Source organism: Mus musculus, chromosome 3 (assembly GCF_000001635.26).
Source record: "Mus musculus strain C57BL/6J chromosome 3, GRCm38.p6 C57BL/6J".
Taxonomy (NCBI): Eukaryota; Metazoa; Chordata; class Mammalia; order Rodentia; family Muridae; genus Mus; species Mus musculus.
In genome coordinates, this window is record NC_000069.6 from 127,407,221 (window position 1) to 127,429,274 (window position 22,054).

General features: G+C 43.6%; 1 protein-coding gene across 13 annotated transcripts in view; it reads right to left on the reverse strand.

Annotated features, from left to right (window-relative positions):
- Positions 1-22,054, reverse strand: part of Ank2 (ankyrin 2, brain) — a 578,741-nt gene that overhangs the window by 485,614 nt on the left and 71,073 nt on the right. For 4 of the 13 annotated variants that reach the window (XM_030252362.1, XM_030252368.1, XM_030252365.1 and 1 more), the window contains exon 1: positions 1,625-1,888. The exons of 2 other annotated variants lie outside the window; for them this stretch is intronic. The gene's annotated coding sequence lies outside the window, so the exon portion shown is untranslated. Of the gene's footprint in view, positions 1-1,624; positions 5,809-22,054 lie in introns of those variants that run through there. 7 more of the 13 variants (XM_006500893.3, XM_030252367.1, XM_006500886.3 and 4 more) reach the window with 3 other exon arrangements.

The window sequence follows — 22,054 nt, forward strand, 5'->3', positions numbered from 1 at the left end:
GAGAGCTGGTTTAGAGAGACCTCCTCTAGAAACAGTCTTCATATTGGGCTCCCCTTAGTGAAGAGGCTCACAAGGACCAGCCCTTTCCAGAACAAGTCTACCTTCACTCCATAGCTTGGAAGCAGGAATATATATATATATATATATATATATATATATATATATATATTCCTTTTATTCTCAATTTCTTTCATAAAGCTTATACCTGTAGCACATGGGATGGAGAAGATGAATCCTACCCGTTTCTGCATTAGCTTATGCAATTAAGGGGGACGAAATGGGAAGAGAGGACTCCATGTTAGCAGCTCGATGGGTGGGGCAAGCTCCTGCCTGTTGTTTGGTGTTCTGTGACTTAAACCATGGATGGCAGAAAGCCTTAGAGAAGAACAGACCACATCTAAACAGACCTTTGCTTCCATTCCAACACCCTAAAAGTTTCTTCAATGCTCAAATACTTCTGGAATCAGTCTTTGGCCCCAAAGCGTCAAAGTCTATTGCTTATAACAGGTTATCTCATTATTTTTCCAAAAGGGGTGGGGGCGCCATTGCTTAAAAACAGGGCATAATTATGTGCATGTTATCTTTCAAGTTGATATCACATACCTGGACCTAAAACTCTATAAAGAGTTCCCAGGGAAGAGGGGTCTCAGGCCAGATAAAATACACAAATCTGTTCTCCTAAATCCCCCTTCTATTGCCTTCCAAGCACACACATTTATTTCCAGCCTCTGAAAGAAACGGAGTATAATGTATCGGGAGGAACAGTAAGATGGCATTCCATCTCTGTTCTTGTGCTCCAAAAAGGCCACACCTAAGATGCTGGAGAGCTGAGGCTCATGCCTGAGGCACGAGTGCAGCTCTGCACTCCTGTCATCCATAAAACAGGAAACAAAACAACAGTGCTTAGAAATCTTCACTTCTCCCTCTGCTGCACCTTAGTTGGGCTTTGGAAGCAGAAAAGAGAATCCGTTTGCTGGGAAACAGAGTGAGAACTCCATCATTTTTCCTCTGCTGTCTGTGTTCTGCCAGCTGACGGTACCTAGTGCAAAATTTAACCATTAAAGGGGGGCAATCTCCTAGCAACCCCACTGTTGGGCAAAACTAATCAAGTGTCCACACTACGGCTTCACCCTGCCTCTCCTCTTATCACCTACTCCCCCAGAACAGGGAAGGGTGGCAACCACTACATGGTCCTTTGGCACAAACACAACCTGAATCTTAAGAAGCAGTGATGTTGACTGAGGGAGTTCCCACCCTCTCTGCGCCCCTCGCTTGCCACAGAGTAAACAAGTCCACACAGGGTTAAGAGAATCTAAAATCAATTCACTTTAATCGGGTCTAAAAGAAAAACCTGCCTTGCAATTACAAAAGAAAAAGGAAAAACCCCCGAAACTGCACATCAGAAAAACACATCACATGAAGAACAAACCAAAATCGGGGCTGGGGACCATCTTGAACATCGGGCGCTGCCTTTGACCTCCCGGGATGGCATATAAAACCATGCTGCCCAGCCCAGATCCCGAGAGCGATTTACAAAGGGCTTCCAACATCCCCCCCCTTCCACAGCAACACTTCCTCCCGGCTTCCCAAACGCTCCGAACAAAGACCTTCTTGAAGCACTTACTGGAGCAGCAGCTTCTCTCAGCGATTGCCTGTGACCACGCAGCAGGAGGGGCCCGGAGAAGGGCGAGTCGGAGTCCCCAGCTTCCCTGCCTGCTGATGTGTATGAGACAGCAGCCCAGGAACCGACTTTCCCATCACAGCCTCAGACTGTAATCCATGTGCTTCCCGCGGGCCAGTCCCAGCTGCCTACAGAGCACCACATGATCTGCTCTGACATCAGATCAGCCCCGAGACAGCCCATCCCATCCGCCAGCCCCTTCCACGCTTGTGAGTTGCATCACTCTGAGCCCTGGGTTGCATTGGAGCAGGTGGTGTACAGAGTCAGGAACTGTTGTTTTCTTACAAGATATTTTTGGGTGGTCTGGTTCCTTCTGTTTCTAGCAGACAGGGTAAAGCAGCCTACACTTGCATTTAGATTTATTCACAACCTGTATGTAACAGAAGCACAGCAGTGACTGGAGACCCACTCCTGAGTCAAGATGCCAATGCTATGGGAGTGACCTCATCTGCAAAAGCCACCGACACTGCCCAAACCACCTTGCAACACATCATCCATCTCGTGCATGCATGCGTGTGCCTGTGCGTGAGTGTGTGCGTGTGTGTGTGTGCATACTTTAAGCAAGTCATCACAGTATGGTTCATGGAAGGCCTCAGGGACATAACCATTAGACTTGGTGCAGCATGAAGTTCTAATCATGAGAGAGCTCACCTATAGTCCAACCAAAATACACTTACAGACCCACACAGCAAATGGGCAGGGGGAAATAGAGAAAGCCTATTTGCACTGAATGCATTTAGCCACCAACCATTTATTTAATCACCCATAAATCACCTGACAACAAGGAGCCTATCAAAATGGGGGAGGGGGGAATGCATATTTCTATTTCCATTCCTGTGATAAGAAAAGAAAGTAATGGGGTTTCCAAGGCTCCTCCTCTCCAGTGCCCCCACACTGAAGTCACAGTGTGGCTGCCACACCCACATTTTATATGGTGCTGGGGTTCAGAACTCAGCCATTCATCCTTGTGCAGCCAGGGCCTTCCACTGAGCCTCCTCAGTCCCTTCTTATCTTTGTCCCTTTGAGACAAGGTTTTACCTTGTAGCCCAGGCAAGTCCCCAACTCACAGCAACCTCCATGCCTCAATCTTCGTATTCCTGGGGTTACAAATACGAGCCACCACAGATGGCTTTAAATTGGAACGCTGTTAGGTAAACCATGTTTTATTCTAATTTCATTATGGTATATTGTAATGAGTACAAAATTTAAGGTAAGAAAATTCAAAGTCACTAAGGGTTTGTTGTTGCTGCTGTTGCTGTTTCATTTTGTTTGTTTGTTTGTTTGCAAGACAGGGGTCTCTCTGGGTAGCCTTGGCTGTCTTGGCACTCACTCTGTCTATGAGGCTGGCCTCGAACTCACAGAGATCTACCTGCCTCTACCTCCCAAGTGTGTCACTACCGCCAGGCCATCATTAAAGTTTTCATGAAGAAAAATCACAACCCAAACAGACAGTAGTAATCAAAAGTGGAAGTGCAGAACAGACAGTGGTAATCAAAAGTGGAAGTGCAGCAGATACTTCGAAAGCTGCTTTCCTTAAAGACCATTTGAGGCATCGGGGCAAAGGCCTAACATCGCAGCCTCCATTTTTATCTCTCTGCTTCCTCTCATTTAGCTGAAGATGTGAAGATTAACTCATCATCCTAAAAGCCATCCTTGAGTTCTTCAGAACATCTTGCTGGACCAGCACCGCAGTGATGTGGGGGAACCACACCCTGACCAGGACTGCTTAAGTAAGCGTAGCTCACAGTCTTTAAAAACCTAATCAGCATTCTAAAGTTGGAGTTGGGGTTCCTGGACTTTATATCTTCCTCTCCCTTCCCCAATGTGGCCAAATCAATCAAATCTCCCTTTGTCTGCTTTTCACCACTATTCCATTGTTCCTCTCTTTAGCCAAAATACTGGGATGGGTGGCCAAGCCTCACCTGTCGTGGTTGCTGGAGGCCAGGAAAAACCCTAGCAGAGAAAATTATCCTCTTTATTTTAACTTCCTATGCATTCGGGTCCCTAAAGCAGTTCAGGCATATATGTGGAAACAGTGAAAAAGCATTTGAACACCATGCACCATGGTATCATTTCTAGTGACTTAAACCCCATGCCCTCAGAGACACTACACAGTTTTTGATGCTTTGTGCATAACATCAAAGAAATGGAGCCAGCCTAGATGTTCATCAGAGACGAGTAGATAATGGAAATGTCTAAAGTATACGCACAATGAAATGTTACTCAGCTGTGAAGAAAACTAAAATGTTTCTGAAAGTGAACGGATCTGAAGTACAATACTAAGCAAGAAGACCCAGATTCAGAAATTCAGGGAAAAAAAATTCAGTGTGTCCTCTCTCATATGCAGATCTTAGCCTGTAGTGTGTGTGTGTGTGTGTGTGTGTGTGTGTGTGTGTGTGTGTGTGTGTGTAGGGGTGGGGGTGGGAAAGAGTAAGGAAAGGAGACCAAGAGAGGGTAAAGATGGGTGATGGAGATGAAAAGTGAGCAAAAAGACACATGGAAATGGGGAAAAGACTGGGCAGTGAGGACCAGAGGGCAGCGGAGACTGAGTGAGACGAGGCAAGAGGAAACTCCATAAAACACTTTGATCGAAAATAGCATAATGATGTCTAATGTTCCATATGCTAATTTTAAATTTTTTAAAAATAACTTTAAATGATAAAAGAATCGTGTGGCCACTATGGTAGAATAGGAAGTCCAGACAGCTGCAGTCCAGACCTTGCTTCCTGCACAAGTCCTGCCATTTCCCAGGTGATGAAGTGAATCGAGCATTCTGTACCTTGTCATAAGCTCCTTTCTCACAACCCTGAGTTCATGCTAATGGGCTGACTGGAAGGAGAGGGACAACCACACGAAGCTGCAGGCTGAGAGCTAGCAACCAAGGAATCACACGATTGAGGCTGGAAACCTCTCGTCTCCAGGAAGCAGAGAAGAGCTGAGCCTGGCTTAATCATAGATGACCAGTGTTTTGGTCAGTTGCACTATCTAATGAGTCTCCTGGAAACCCTAAGTAGATGGGCCTGGTGGCGCTTACCCTTAATCCCAGCAATGGAAGGCTGAAGCAGAAGGGTTGCCTCAATTTGAAGCCACCATAGGCCAAATAGTAAACTCAAAGGAGGCCTGGGCTACAGAGACCCTTTCACAAAAAAAAAAAAAAAAAACAACAACAACAACAACAAATAACTGTAAACTGCATGGCAGGGGCTTCTGAGCTGGCAAAAAATTTTCAAATTCCACAGAGTTCACAAGGATGGAAGCCCTTCACTAAAGACCCTTCCTAACCTCAAATTACATCAAGGTTTTTATTTATGACCTTACTAACAGAGTGTGTGTGTGTGTGTGTGTGTGTGTGTGTGTGTGTGTGTGTGTGGTGTGTGTGGTGTGTGTGTGGTGTGGTATGTGCATGCACCAGAATACTTTCTACAGCATGTGTGTGTGGGTCCAAGAGCAACTTGCAGGAGCTAGCTCTCTCCTTCTGTCATGTGGGTTCCAGGGATCAAACTCAGGTTGTCGGGCTTAGGGCAGGCACCTTCCCCCACTGAGCCATCTCTCGGAGCCAGCTCTGCTCTGTTTCATATTTTGAGACAGAGTCTATCACAAAACTTGCCAGGTCAGTTAAACTCACTGAACAGCAAGACCCAAAGATCCTCCTATCTCTGCTTCCCCAGGTTTGGGGCTTACAGGTATGTCCCCAAACCTGGCTTTCTCAGGGCCTCATGTTTTACAGGCAAGCACTTGACCAACTGAGCCAGCACCCCAGTTCCCCCAATACTCTTTATAACAAGCCAGTAATGGGGACTAAAGTATTTCCTTGGGTTCTGAGAGCTGCTGCAACAAATTAGCAAATGAAGGGGATTCCAGTTTACAGCCAAACTGCACAGAAGTAGGGGTAGTCTGGAGACCTATTATGCTTGTAACTGGCATATGGAATTGAGGGCGACTTTGAAGGCCTGAGCTCTTAACCTCTGGTGCCTGCATTAACTGTGCGTAGTGAGTGTTAGAGCTGAATTAAAATTTCAGACACCCAGTGGGAACCTGCCGAGAGATGGAGGAGTTCTTGGTATGAAAAACCCAGAGGTGCTGTGTGGACAGAAATCAATCACAGCTGTAGGAGGTTCACACAGTCTCTTCTTTATTCGGCTAATCTCCAGTAGCAATAAGATGGAAATTAGGTGTCCCAAGGAACCTCATGGTGAATCACAGTCAAAGGCATGTTGTTATCTTCTTGGGAGAAAATACTACATGCTTGGTACCATCCAAATCAATGACTTAAGGATTACATATATATAATATGTATAGCATTATATACATATAACATTATATATAATATATAAGTATCACATATATATATAATTGTATATATAAACAAGTTTATATACTTACATTTATATACATGATAAGAAATCAACTATTATGCTGATAATTACATTTAGATTTTTATTTCCATTGTATAAATTATGTAAATAAGTGTTATTTAAATATGTATATCATAACTTCACTCTTTTGTGGTTCTGAGGACTAAAGGGACCTCATGTATGCTAGACAAAAACTCAGTCCCTGGGCTAGAGAGATGGCTCAGTGGTTAAGAGCACTGACTACTCTTCCAGAGGTCCTGAGTTCAATTCCCAGCAACCACACAATGGCTCACAACCATCTGTAATGGGATTCGACGCCCTCTCCAGGTGTGCCTGAAGAAAGGTACAGTGTACTCATATAAATAAATTAAATAAATCTCAAAAAAAAAACCCTCCATCACTGAGCTACATGTAGCTGTCCATTTGCTTGACTTTTTTTTTAATCCATTTTTATTTTATATATGGGTGTTTTGCCTGCACATCTGCCTGTGCACCGAGTGCACCCAGTGTCTGAGGAGGTCAGAAGAGAGCATCGGACGACCTGGAACTGGAGTTACAGACAGCTCTTGGGTTGTGTGGGTGCTGGGACGCAAACCTAGATCCTCTGTAAGTGCAGGCAGTGCTCTAATTCACTGAGCGGTCTCTCCAGCTCCGCCCACTCACTTCACAAAGACAGAGTAATGAAAACCAGGGGGTTGCATGTTTGTGACTGTTCTGTAGAAAAACTAATTACTGAGCTACTCTTTAAAAACATTTCAACTACATACTTATACATGAGCAGTGTCTTTGGTTTGAATTTCTTGGGATCTTGATAACATTAATCTCATAAATTTAGTTAATTTTGGATAATGAAAAAAAAAATCCTTTTTAGGTGTCACCCTGATTGAGTGATCTTTTGACACACTTCGTTATCAAATGAGCTAAGTCACATGGGAAATTTAGTTCCACATACAGAATGCTCACCCAAAACACAATTGGGGTGCATGATGTGAAAGTCACAAAGAATCAATAAAAAGTGTATTTTTTTTTTAAAATGTAGTTTGCAAATGTTTAACATCCAAAAGCCTAACTATTATTGTTACTCAAAAGCCCTAGTTCGTGCTGTGACCACTGTCACCTGGCCCCTGGTGACTGCTTTCACTTGCCCTCCATACAGCAATAAAATGCTCAGAGCCCACTCTCTTTCCTGAGACCCTGCTAAGGTTTCCTTTCTCATTTAAGTCCTTGCTGCAGTTCTTAAACTGTGTCAATAATCCTGTGCAGTTGTTTCCCAGGGAGCTTCCTTCTCCAGAAAGCAGTGTGCTTAACCTTATTCTCTTTACTGAGTTACTGGGGGAGGGCAGGTAAATGTATGTGGGTGCTGGAGATGACCAGAAGAGGGCGCTAGATCTCCTGAGGCTGGAGTTACAGGAGCTGGTAAGCTGACTTGGGTGCTGGAAACCCAACTCCTGTCTTCTGCAATAGCAGCAAGCTCTCTTAGCTGCTGAGCCAGCCCCTGACACTTGATTTTATTATAATTAATTAAAATACAGTTCATTTGGAATAGATTATCAGAAATTTGAGTTATAGAATAAAAAAAAAAAAAAAAGATCTTATTCAAATAAAGTATTGCCTGGGAAGAAAACAGAACTGCATGCCCAAAGAAAATAGGTATGGTCTTGTGAGTAGAATTCTCTTTTGCCTAAAAGAAAATTGTTTGTCCTACTCAGTGTTTTATTGGTTGTGAACAGACACCAAGGTAATTCTAAGAAGAGAAAGCATTTTATTGAGGGCTGGCTTACGGTTTCAAAGGTTTTGTCCATTATCATTATGGTGGGAAGCAAGTAGATGTGGTGCTGGATCCAGTTCTACAACTGGATCCTCAGGCAACAGGAAGAAAACTGGGCCTTTTGAAACCTCAAAGCCCACCCCCAGTGACATACTTCCTCCAACAAGACCACACCTCCTAATCCTTCTCAAGTAGGACCACTCCCTGATGACTCAGCATTCAAACTATGAATAGGAATATGCCATTCTTATTCAAGCCACCACATTGCTTTAGATCCCTTTCTTTTCCTTCATACAAGCTACATCACAGACTTACCTAAGACAAGTTCTAATCACATGGATTTAGTACTTAGGGGAACATGCACCCCTAACAGACAACAGAAAGCAGAGTTCCCCTTCCAACATGAACCCCTGTAGAGACTGTGGCATTAGGAACATAGAACTGTGGGGCTTTTCAAAACACTATACTCCAGAACTCCGTTGTTAGTTTTGTGTTTGTGCTCTGTGCCAGCCAGAGCTAGAGCCGTGAACTTGTGCCCCCTAACTAATTTCATCCAATCCCAGAAAAAGAAACAGCATAGGGTAGCTCTTGCTCTAGTGGGTGTGAGAGAGAATCGGCCTATCCTGTCAGCACTGGGCAGCCATCATCAGGAGACACTGGTACCTATGTGTGTGCGATCTGTTCATTGCATCCTGTCAGTGCTGGGGCATGTTTGTTTGCTTTCAAAGAAAAATCTTCTAACTTAGTAATGGAACGATAGTTCCATTTTCTTATCATTGTGAAGGTAAACATAGATCAATTCCTCTTATTAATTGGTGTCTTAGTTAGGGGTTTTACTGTTGTGAACAGACACCATGACCAAGGCAACTCTTATAAGAACAATATTTAATTGGGGCTGGCTTACAGGTTCAGAGGTTCAGTACATCATCATAAAGGCAGAAGCATGGCACCTTCCAGACAGGCATGGTGCAGGAGGAGCTGAAAGTTCTATATCTTTATCTGAAGGCTGCTAGCAGAATACCAGCTTCCAGGCATCTAAGATGAGTGCCTTAAAGCCCATGCCCACAGTGACACACCTATTCCAACAGGGTCACACCTCCTAATAGCGACATACCCTGGGCCAAGCATATGCAAACCATCACAACATCCTATGACAATTGTTAATGTTTTTATTTTTATTGGATTTTTAACACATTTCTTGTCTAGTCTGTTGAGTCTGTCAATCTTTCCTGTTAGGAAAGATGTTGAAATACTTTATTATTATCAGTTGTAATCTTTACAATGTAAGTTCGTCCACTAAAAACTATCATGGAGGTTTTAAACTCAAAATACCACTCTTTACTAAAAATAACTAGGACTCTTTAGGAAAAGGCTGGCTTTAGATCCAAGGCACAGTCTCTCTAAGAAAAGCTTAGCTAATGTTTTCTACCAAAAGCATGGAAATCATCCAGAGCACCGAGGTGTGGTCAAAGGTCAAAAGCATCACCTTACAAAGGTCCCCAAAGCCAGCTTTATCACAGCATCTGATGCAGGTACTGTGAACTCCTTTAAAAAAGGCCACACGAAACAAATTAAAATAGCATTTTTTCTCTGCCAGGCCTATAGTCAGAGCATCGCTCAGAGGGTAAGCTGATTTCAACTCAGCATCAATTAGGTATGTAAAAGCAGGTGTACGTGTATGTGTGCACATACACACGTACCTACAGATGCATGGAACTATGTGTGTATGTACCTATACAGAAGGCAACATCAGATGTCTTTCTCAGTCACTCTCCTTTTTTATTTTTTGAGACAGTATCTTACTGAACCTTCAGTTTCCTAATCCAGCTACCTAGCCAGCCCCAGGAACCTCCAGCCTCAGCCTCCTCAGCCCCCAGCTGGCCTGATGGTGCTGAGGGGCTGACATTTTCCTGTTCTGCTGGAACTCAAACTTGGGTCACCAAGCTTTCACCACTAGCACCTTACCAAGTACACCATCTCTGCAACCCTAGCAGAGGCCAGAAGAGCTAGGGGAAGAAAGAGGGCCATTTCTCTAGAGCTCTGTGCTGGCTCCATATACGCCTCCACCACAATGGCTTTGGTGCTTGGGTTTCACAAAAAGCCTGCTCCCAAGAGGGCGTCTGTAAGAAGGGATGGGAAAGTGTCAGTGTGCCAGCATAGGAACATATGGGGCATACATATTGATGCAGCCTGCTTTGCCAAATGCAATCTGTCACAGCAGCAAAAAGAAATTATATCAGATTGACTTGCTTACGTACAGAAGAGTTTTAATGATGATCAATACAGAGAGAACAAAGCCCATATCGCCTATACCAACTCTTTACTCAAAAACTAGTAAAAGAGAGAGGTAGTTAGTCTTGTTGTCTCCAGAGAACTCTATTTCAGTTAGTAAATAACTCCAGGTAATAAGGGGAATACTAGCCAATGAAAGCAAAACACCTGGAAAAACCAAGGAAAGCAATCAACACTGTACATCTTGTCAGGAGATGTTTAGTACAGATAAGAGTCATCAATAGTAGGCTGGAAAGATGACGGCTCAGCGGTTAAGCTCACTGACTGAATTTCCAGAGGTCCTGAGTTCAATTCCCAGCAACCACATGGTGGCTCACAACCATCTGTAATAAGATCTGACGCCCTCTTCTGGTGTGTCTGAAGACAGCTACAGTGTACTTACATATAATAAATAAATAAATAAATCTCTAAAAAAAAAAATCTTTGAAAAAAAAAGAATCAGCAATAGCAATGAAAGAGTAGAATGTAAGGTAGGTTAGCAAGGTATAGGTATAGATCTGCTAAGTTATTAGCAGAGAAAACTGACTTGAATAAAGAAGAAAAGTCATGACTTTATGAAGCTATCTCCATTCCAAGGCTGTCCTTAGTATTATAAAAGCATCACAATTCATATTGTACACCTCCTTATATGCTGTAACATCATAGTCACAGCACTGTTTACAAATCCCTTTGGGGAAGGGGAATGGTATGTGTATATACATATTCATGTGTATGCACATCTGTGGGGAATACATCTGTGCATGTTTGCACATGCATACCGTGATCAAATGAGCCAGAAGAGAGCGTTGGATTCACTAGAGCTGGAGTTACCGGTGGTTGTGAGCCACCACGTGGATGCTGTAACCAAACTCAGGTGTTCTTCAAGAGCAGTCAGTGCTCAATGACTGAGCCAATCCTTCAGCCCCTCCTGTGACATTCTTAAGGAGAATATTTTGACCTGATTTAGTTATAACTTTAGATCAAAATTTCTATCCTACAGGAGAGATGATGTGACGTTAATTAAATTTAAATGACAGCCAGAAGAAGTGATCATAAATCTAGAAGGCAAAAGTCTACCACAAAAGTGGCCCAGTCTCTTCAACAAAAATTGGGATAGACAAAAAGAGGGAGGGGAAGAAAGTGGGATGGAGGGAGAGATGAAGAGTGAGAGGAAGGAGAGAGGAAGGGATGGAGAATGGGAGGAAGGGAGAGTGGAATGGAGGGAGAGTAAAAGAGAACGAGGGGAGGAGGGAGGCAGTGGGAGGGAGGGAGAGAAGGAAAGTTGGAAGGGAGGGAGGGAGTGAGGAAGGGAGGGAGGGAGGGAGGGAGGGAGAGAGGGAGGGAGGGAGGGAGGGAGGGAAACAGGTCAAAAACCAAAGTTCCTCAGTGAAATGAAGTTTGAGAATAGGAGTCATGTAATGGAATCTAGTTTGAGCAACGTAGTTTAAAAACACAATTTGGAAACAACTGAGAGAATCTGAATGTGTGCTGAGCATGAGAAGGTATGAGAGATTTATTATTGTCTGAAGTAATAATTGTAACAGTGTTTGATGAGGAGATACCCTCATTGTGGAAATCCACAAGGAAGAAGTAAGGAATGCAGGAAGGAAGAAGAGAGTGTCTATAATTTACTCCCAAGATAACGTCAAAGGAAACTAAGAAGTTAGGCATAAAGATTGTCTTAGGCTTTCTATTGCTGTGATGATCAAAAAGCAAGGTGGGGAGGAAAGGGTTTATTCCACTTACTCTTCCCCATTGCTACTCATCACTAAAGGAAGCCAGGACAGAAACTCAAACAGGGCAGGAACCTGGAGGCAGGATCAGATGCAGAGGCCATGGAGGAGTGCTGCTTACTGGCTTGCTCCTCATGGCTTGCTCAGCCTGTCTTCTTATAGAACTTAGAACCACCAGCCCAAGTATGACACCACCCAATCATGGGCTGGGCCCTCCCACACTGATTATTAATGGAGAAAATGCCTTACAGCTGGCTCTCAAGGAGGCATTTCTTCAACTGAGGCTCCTTCCTGTCTGAGGACTAACTTGTGTCAAGTTGACACGCAAAACCAGCCAATGAGGTGGGAAGGTGCTAGCATGAGCCATATCATGAGTTTGAGTTCAGAACTACCATGTGATACATAATAAGTCCTTTCCCAAAAAGCAAACCAAAAGAAAGAGGGAGGGGATTGGAGGAGAAAAGAAATACAGCAATATGCTAATAATTGCCAAAGTACATACAGACCATATAGACACCTGAATATTATGCTGTTTGCATAACTTAAATGTCCTATACAACGAACAAAAAATTATCCCCAAATTTATATTTCTCTAAATATATCCTTCTAATTTTTTTTCTATTGTTTTATGGCTTAACCTTAAAAAAAAATGGAGAGATGGCTTAGTAATTAAAAGGACCAGTTTCAATTCCCAGCATCCACGGGACGACTCACAACTGTCTATAATTCCCACTCCAGAGGATCCAACACCTTCATATAGACACACATGCAGGCAAAACAACCATATACATAAAATAAAAATAAATAAATGTTAAGGGCAGGACCTTTAATCCCAGCATTTGGGAGGCAGAAGCAGGTGGATCTCTGAGTTTGAGGCTAGCCTGGTCTACAAATAGAGTTTCAGGACAGCCAGGGCTACACAGAGAAATCCTATCTCAAAAAACAACATCAACAACAACAATAATAACAAGAATAAATTAAGTGAGTACTAATTTCAATGACTTGGAATATTTCTGAAGTTATTTTCTCTGTCATCAGTTATCTAGGCAATTTATTAAATAATCCCAGTGTTTTCCCCTTCGTATCCCTTACTAAATTATTCATGTGTCAGGGTTCACTTCAGTTTTCAAAGCCATCATTATCTATTTATTTTCTAAGTAATATTTGGAGCCTCCCCAATGTCTCCTCTAAAACCACATAGCCCTTTCTTTCTTGTTTTTTAGCTGTTGTCAATAAAATAAGATTGAGGGAGTGCCATCTCTACGATCCTGAAAGCCTGGTCTTTATTTGCTCTTTACTGTGGGTTGAGTTTGCTCCTTTCAAATTCCCCAGTCCCACTGGTGTTCTTCCTGCTGTCCTGAGTGACAAAAACGTTGTGTACTCCTTCTCCCACATAAGACTGAAGAGAGCAATTTCACGGCCAGGGTTCCTGCTGGTACTCCCCACTGACCGGGTTTCCACTTTATTATACCGTTCCCCTCTTCCGGGTGTGCTCCGTTTTCTCTATTTGCTTTTCAAATGGACTTGTGTGTGTGTGGTCCCAGACCCAAAAAGAAAAGAAGAAGAAGAAAATCCCTCAACTTATTATCTTCCTTCCTCTGGATGCTCAGCTGCTGCTACTGCAGTCTGCATCCGTAACCACGCGCCTTGGCAGCCCTCCGCACCTCTGGTCGCTCTGAGTCTGAAGTCATCAAAATCACCAGATTCGTTCTTAAACTATTCCTTCAATTTCTCAAAGAAAAAAAGCACTCAAGTCAAGTGCTGAATCTCTTCCACATACATGTCTGGCTATCTACATGCTCATGAAAGGATGGCCTGTCATCTGTCATCTCTGCCCGATTCTTACTCCAGTTCTATTCTGAGAGTAATTAAAACTTAGTTATCCACAAATTTAATAATCACATCCCCTTCTTTGGCTTCATCCACAACAATGTGTACAGAGCAAAGGTCTAGTCTCTGCGATGTGAGATCAAATGTCCCCTTAGCCATGAGACTGAACGCCACCTTCTAGGGGATGTTCATCTGATTGCCTCATCGTGATTCTGAGAGCAGAAACTGGCAGCAAACCCTGTCGAGAGCTCATCAGGACTCTCGGTTCTCATCAAACAGGACAGCGAGCGTTCACACTTCATCTTCCACGGGGAAAGTATGAATTCTGTAAGCATCACCCTGGTGGCCCTCCATCACAACAGGTCTTCTGCACCAGGCTCCCTGGCTGGGAGTCTTGTTTGGCTCTGCTGTTATCCACATGGAAATGTCCACCTCTCTTTGGTCTCTCGATTCATGTGGAAGGATGTAGCATCCTGAAGCACAGCACCCTTGCCTTCTGAACACACACCCCAGACACTGGTAGCAGGTCACAGGGTGGTACCACCACAGGTGGGCTTCTGAGAAGAGCACTGTTTTAAAACTATAACTGTAGGAACTACATGATGGGCATAGGAGATGAGTATATAGACACTGTCGTCATCTCTCAACTGCTGGATACAGTTGGGGGTTTCAATAGGCTTTATAATAGTTTATAAACTTACCATGAGGTTCTGCCATTCTCCTAAGTCAATATAACATCTAACTGTACTCTTAGTATTTATTGAAACTTTTTTACCCTGCATCAAAGAAGATTCTTCTTGTAACAGATGGAGAACTGGTTGAAGGTCAGAGAACAAGGGACTATGTGTTACCCAACTCTGACTAATACATCTGTAACACAGCTCCTACTACATCCATGTGTCAGGGAAAATCATGGAAGGTGGGACAGAAAGATTGTAAAAGACAGAGGACAAGACACCTGCTTCTACATCATGTCCCAGTGAAAAGGCAGGCTACAAAAATCTCAACAACATGGCTGCCTAAACAAGACTGTCATGATGGCACCACTACCTGACATTTGCTGTGGGCAGGGGACATTTCACATGGTCCCACCCCTATATGAAGAGCTACAGGTAATCAATGGATTCTTAGGAAGGGAGAATTAAGAGGTCATGTAACAATGAGGAGACCATGAATTTAGAGAGGAGGACACGGAAGTGTGACGGAGGAGAGGTATGAGAGTGTTGTTCTTCAGTGTTTACACATGACATCCTGAAAATAATCTCTCCCTTACCACCCCACACACACACATGTACATAAAATAAATAAGTAAAATATTATGTAGCTAACTTATTCACCAAGTATTCATTTCTAAGCACCATGCTAAACAAACACAGAGATAATTAGAAGCTGCTCTCTAAGAGGCCTCCTTTATTAAGTTTGATTTTCAGGTAAATACCAGATACCATGTCTTTATATAAGAATACAATATGTGAGGTATTTACTCTCATACATTTAAGCAGGTCACAGGAGCTCCAAGAGTCTCAGTGCGTTGAAGTGTGAACTTCATAAGGACTGCAGTCCCTCCAGGAGCAGCCAGCATTCTCTGGCTTTTAGCCATATCATCGTAGTCGATTAAAAAAAAACAAACAAATTTAAAACAAAAAAGAAAAATAAAAGCTGGAGAGATGGCTCAGAGGTTAAGAGCACTGACTGCTCTTCCAGAGGTCCTGAGTTCAATTCCCAGCAACCACATAGTGGCTCATAACCATCTGTAATGGGATCCGATGCCCTCTTCTGGTGTGCCTGAAGACAGCTACAGTGCACTCATATAAATAAAATAAAATAAAAAACAACAACAACAAGTACAAAAAAACCCCGAGTATCTTCAAGTCTGCAGTTACTCCTTGTTTAAATCTTTCCCTCCTGTTTGAGTCAAATCTCCCTCTCACAGATTTTATGGTTATATAAGGCATTTGTCTCTTCAGGAACCACTATAATCTAGTATAATGTCCCCGTCACAAAAATTTTAACTGCATCTGCAAAGACCCCTTTTTCGAAAGGCACTATGTGTTCCCAGGAACTAGGGTCTGGTATGACGGGATATTTTTAAGCCTGCTGTAGCGCTCAGAACGACACCTACTAGAAAGTTCAAGAGAAGCAAAGACGGAGATAATCACGCAGCTGGACAGAAACTACCGGGAGAGGCAGGTGTCAAGAAGGGCCTTCTAGAGCCATAGTCAGGGAGTTTACACCCTGCACTGAAGGAACAGCGACAGAGGAAGTCGGAGGGCAGAGCACACAGGCAAGACGCAGCTCTAACAACCTCTCCAGCCCACCAAAGAGAACGGGCTTCCTGACTGGTGTAACCTCAGGGACTCGCTGAGACAAACAAGAGGCAGAAAGAGGATGGAGAAAAAAAGTACAGGGGCTGCTGGTGAGATGGTTCAGTGGGTAAGAGCACCCGACTGTTCTTCCAAAGGTCCGGAGTTCAAATCCCAGCAACCACATGGTGGCTCACAACCATCCGTAACGAGATCTGACGCCCTCTTCTGGAGTGTCTGAAGACAGCTACAGTGTACTTACATATAATAATAAATAAATAAATCTTTAAAAAGAAAAGAAAAGAAAAAAAGTACAGGCATGTCTCTCCCCCACCCCACTGGGGACTGGGGACTACAGGGGCAGTCAAGGACCCTTGAGCCTGAGCCTGCTTGCCTTTCCACGTGGACTGCATTGCCCTTCCCGTTCCTAACTGCTTGACAGTTTATTTGCTGGGAGGAAGTGACCCTGTGAGCGGACAGTGGGGCAGAAAAGGGAGTGAATATGTGTGAAATGTCTGAACCCCATACAGACTTTGTGCACTAAACTTTTTGGTTTTTATTTTCCTTACTGGACCAGGTATGGTGGTATATACCAGAACTTGAAGCTGAAGACAAAATGATTGGCAATTAAGTCATCCTTGGAACTGGAGAGGTGGTTGAGAGCACTGACTGCTCCTCCAGAGGACCTGGGTTCAATTCCTAGCACCCACATGGCAGCTCACAACTGACTGTAACTCCCCTTCTAGAGGATCTGACCCCCTTACAGAGACATACATGCAAGCAAAATACCAATGCACATAAAATAAAAATAAATAAGTCATTAAAATATTCTTCGAAGGACCTGGTGGTAAGAGCACACTGACTGCTCTTCCGAAGTTCCTGAGTTCAAATCCCAGCAGCCACGCGTAATGAGATCTGATACCCTCTTCTAGTGTGCCTGAAGTCAGCTACAGTGTACTTATATAATAATAATAAGTAAATCTTTGGGTAGGTGTGAGCAGGGACTGAGTGAGCAGAGTTGACAGGAGTGAGCAGAGGCCCTAAAATTCAATTCCCAACAACCACATGAAGGCTCACAACCATCTGTACAGCTACAGTGTACTCACAAATGTAAAATAAATAAACTTAAAAAAAGTATTCTCAGAAAAATAAAATAAAAAATGGGTTATAGTGTCCATAGTGGCACCTGCCTTTAATCCCACCATTGTGTGGGAAGAGGACCTCTGTGAATTTGAGGCCCATCCTGATAGTGAGTGAATCTTTGGATTGAATAAAGCAGAAATATGTTCATTATTAAGTCTATAGAGGCATCCTAAAGGAGGACAGGGAAGAACAAAATGAAATACATGCAGTGGTTTGAATGAAAATGGCCCCCAAAGGTTCATGGGAGTAGCACTGTTAGGAGGTGTGGCCCTGTTGGAGTAGGTGTGCTCTTGTTAAAGGAGGTGTGTCGCTGGGGAGTGCGGGAGATGGAAGTTTCAGATGCTCACGTCAGGCCCAGTATCATTCTTTCTTCCTGTTGCCTGCTGATCAAGATATAGAACTCTCAGCTCCTTCTCTAGCACCATGGCTGCCTGTAGGCTGCCGTGCTTCCAGACATAATAATGGGCTAATCCTCTGAACTGTAAGCCAGCCCCAATTCAATGTTTTCTTTTACAAGAGTTGCCATGGGGGGCTGGAGAGATGGTTCAGAGGTTAAGAGCATTGGGTGTTCTTCCAAAGGACCTGAGTTCAAGTCCCAGCAACCACATGGTGGCTCACAACCATCTGTAATGGGATCTGATGCCCTCTTCTGGTGTGTCTGAGGGCAGCTACAGTTTACTCACATACATAAAATAAATAAATCTTTAAAAAAGAAAAATAGGAAGATGAGTTGCCGTGGTCATGGTGTCTCTTCACAGCAGCAAACCTCTGACTAAGACAGTGCATCCACAGCTTCCTCTAAGCTCTCAAGACTCCACCCCAGCAGCTTCCTTGGTTGCTACATGGGTCACACAAGACCCTCAGTTTAAATAATCTAAAATGAATTTAGTATCTCATTCAGAAAATCTGCCCCTCATGTCTGCAATCTTACTCACTGGTCCAAGCCAAAGACAAAGAAATCACCTCACTGCAAGAAGACACAATGTAGGAGCACTCATGTCTCCCCATTCCTGGAAGGAATGGGACGTGATCCCCTGGGCTTCTGCCTTGAAGCCACCCACACCCCCAACATTTTCCACTCTGCATCTATATCTATCTTTACAGAGCTCCAGCTTCATCACGAGACATATACCCTTTATCCAAACGATTTACGGAGTCTCCATTGGTCTCATCCAAGGACGGCCTAGAATCTGCCACAGAGAGCTCCTCTTGTCTCTCTGGCCACCTCTCCCCTCCCCCTCCAGCCTCACAGGGGTTTTGGATTCCCAGCATACCAAGGGTCCTGTGCTGAGGAAGGGCTTCCTTCCTTCAATCAGTTAGTGTCCTCAACTCTAAGAATTAGCTTACTGGTTCCTTTGAGACACCTCCCCTTATCCTAGTGTGAACGGTCTCTACAAAGAGCCACCACAGCCTCCTGTTTCTTCTGTTGTTCTTAGCAATATCCTAGATGTCACTCGGGGGCGAGGATATGGGGCTAGTACAGGATCCACTCACCATCTCACTACCTGGACCCAGTAGAGTACTGGAGACACCATAGAATCTCAATAAAACATTGTTAACTTAGTCTTGTTTAATGTAGAGCTACGTAACATAATAGGAAACATTGATGCTCAAGAACAAGATTCACAGGGCTGGTGAGATGGCTCAGCAGGTAAGAGCACTGATTGTTCTACCAAAGGTCCTGAGTTCAAATCCTAGCAGCCACATGGTGGCTCACAACCACCCATAATGAGAGCTGACACCCTCTTCTGGTGGGGCGTCTGAAGTCAGATACAGTATACTTATGTATAATAGTAAATAAATCTTTAAAAAAAAAAAAAAACAAGATTCGCTCTTACACTCTCGCCTCTCTCTTGCCCCCTTACACCTCCTCTCTCTCCCTTTCCTTCCCCCAGTCTGCATGTGGCCATGGCCGGCCTCTACTTCTCTACCTTCTCTCTTTCTCTCTACTTTTCTACAATAAAGCTTTAAAACCATGAAAAAAAAAAGAAACCCAAGATCCAGTACAGAGTTTAAATGTCATGAACAACATAACAGCATTATTATCTGAAGCATTTGTTGATAAAGTCTGATCTGCATTTTAAACACAAGAATCCCACAGAAATACGTGCACAGACTCTGCAAGGAAAAACCAGGCTACGGTTCTGTGGTGAGTTTATGTCGCCCTCATTCTAAGCTTGTACACAAAGCAGTAACGTCGCTGTACCTGCCCTACATGTTTCCATAAAGACCGCCACACAGCTGGTCCTCAGCTTTGCAAGTTCAAAGCACTTGATTTTACCATTTTGTTCAAAGGTGAAAAGTTAGTAATACTGACTCTCTATGGCAGTTTGTCATCTGATCCTGAATACAATAATAATAATAATAATAATAATAATAATAATAATAATAAAATATTTAAGTGTGCATTTCTTAATTCTCCCAAGGATGACAGGTAACAAATGCTATTTTATTATATACAATACATACATTAGAGCCACTGGGGGCTACTTTATGCCCCAGAAACATCAGCGGGATTAACTCACATGGAGTAAACACCTGTGAGACACATACATGCACTCTCTAGAACATGTGGCCATGCATACAAACACCAGTAAAACCAGAACCCGTCCTCACTGTGAGCCTCACAGTTTTAAAGGACGCTTGAACTGAGCTACCACATCCTCCTGATCCAGGCCTCCTCTTTAGAGCCGGGACTGAACTGTCTGGCAGAAACAACCACATTTATCTGTCTCCTAATAGTTAACCTCACCCCGGCACACCCTCTGGTTCACTGCAGACGGACAGAGGGAAGGCATTAGCAGTTCTAGCCTGCTATTTCCACTGCGCTCGCGCTCGCTCGCTCGCTCGCTCTCTCTCTCTCTCTCTCTTTCCTTCTTTCTCTCTTTCTTTCTTTCCTACTTTCTTTCAATATTTACTTACTTATCAAGTAAGCAAGGTTTATCTACTTAGCAAGATTATTACATGTGTATACATATATGTATAAAGTGTTCTGCCTGAATGTATGCCTGCAGGTCAGAAGAGGGCACCAAATCTCACTACAGATGACTATGAGCCACCATGGGGTTGCTGGAATTGAACGCAGGACCTCTGGAAGAGCAGCCAGCACTCTTAACCTTTGAGCCATCTCTCCAGCCAGTTTCTTTCTTTTTGATAAGTGTAAAATGTGGTGGCTCACTCCTTTCCTTTTTTTTTTTAATTTCTATTATTGTGGGCATTTTGTCTACATGTATTGTCTGTGCACCACATGCATGCACATGGTGCCAAAGGAGGCCAGGAGAGGGCATCAGAACCCCCAAGACTGGAATTACAAACAGTTGTAAATTGCCATGTGGATGCTAGTAATTGAAACCAGGTTCTCTAGAAAAGTATCCAGGGCTCTTAATTACTGAGTCATCTCTCCAGTATCTCTTTCCTTTTGTACACACACACACACACACACACACACACACACACACACACACACACACATACACACTCGTAGATACATAGGTATGTCTGTGTGAGAAAGAGTATCATGACTTCACTGTATAACTCTGGCTAACCTGGGACTCAATATGCAGATCAGTGTGGCCTTGAGTTCACAGACATCCCCCTGCCTCTGCCTCCCAAGACCATCATACCAGAGATGGGCCAGGCCCTCGCCCATTTACCACTAATTAAGAAAATCCCCAGTAGCCTTGCCTGCACCTGATCTTATGGAGGCATTTTTTTTCTTCGATAGACGGCCCTTCTTCTTTGACGATGTTAGCTTATGTCTAGGTGGTATAAAACTAGCCAGCATAAGGCCTGACAATGGGGTTGCATACGGAGTGATCCCCTGACACTGGGGCTACGTATGCTATGATTCCCAGACACTGGGATTATACATACTTGTGGGCACTATGTGGTAGTAGGAGCTGAACTCAGTGCCTCTGCAAGAACACCAGGAGCTCTAAACCACTGGATCTGCTCTGGTACATGGATTCTCATCCATTCAATAGACGGGGACCTCTGTCACCCTCATGCTAGTGCAGCCGCTGAGACAGGGGTAGGCCAGATGCCACAGTATATGTTCTTTAAAATTAGTAACAGCTTTAACACATTAGGGTAGGCATTTGCAAAAAGAAAGTCTCATGCAGCAAAATGGCCACTGTTAGTGAGGAGGGCGGAAAGAAACTGCCACTTGGCCTCAATATCCAAGACTTCAAAAAAGTGTTATGTTCAGAAAAAAAAATGTAAAGTGAGGAACAGTGGCTCACAGAGTATTCAGGTATACACCTGAGGCAGGTAGATTGTCATGAGACTGAGGTCACACTGGGCATTGCAGTGAGTCCCGGGCTGCGGTATAGATTGTCATAGTGCTTTCTTGTGGCTTCTCTTCCAGAGGTTGTGAGTTCAATCCCAAGCAACCACATGGTGGCTCAATACCATCTATAATGTGATCTGGTGCCCTCTTCTGGCATTTTGATGTACATGCGGATAGAGCAATCATAGACATAAAAATAAATAGATAAATCTTTCAAAAAAAAACCATAAAATTTAAGGTGAACACATCACATGACCTAATAGTTCTTTTGGTGTGTATTCTAAAGAACTGGAGATAAGGATCCAAATACATTTATGTGCCCATGCTCACAGCAGCATTGTGGGAAGCAAGCTAAGACGCAAGCAATTCAACTGCTATGGTATGGATGAAAACCGCACTTTCTGGGGCTGGAGAGGAAGCTCAGTGGCTAAGGAGCACTTGCTGCTCTTACAGAGGACTCAAGTTCAGTCCCCACCACCCCCATGACGGCACACTTAGATCTGTCAGTCCAGATCTAAGGATCTGAGCCCCTCTGCAGGCACCATATACACATGGTATGCTTACATATGGGCAAAACACTTATATGCACTTTGAACATAAATAAATCAGAAAAACATAAATAAATCAGAAAAAAATTAAATATACATGCTGGAATATTAGTTAGCCAGGAAAAAGAAGTTCT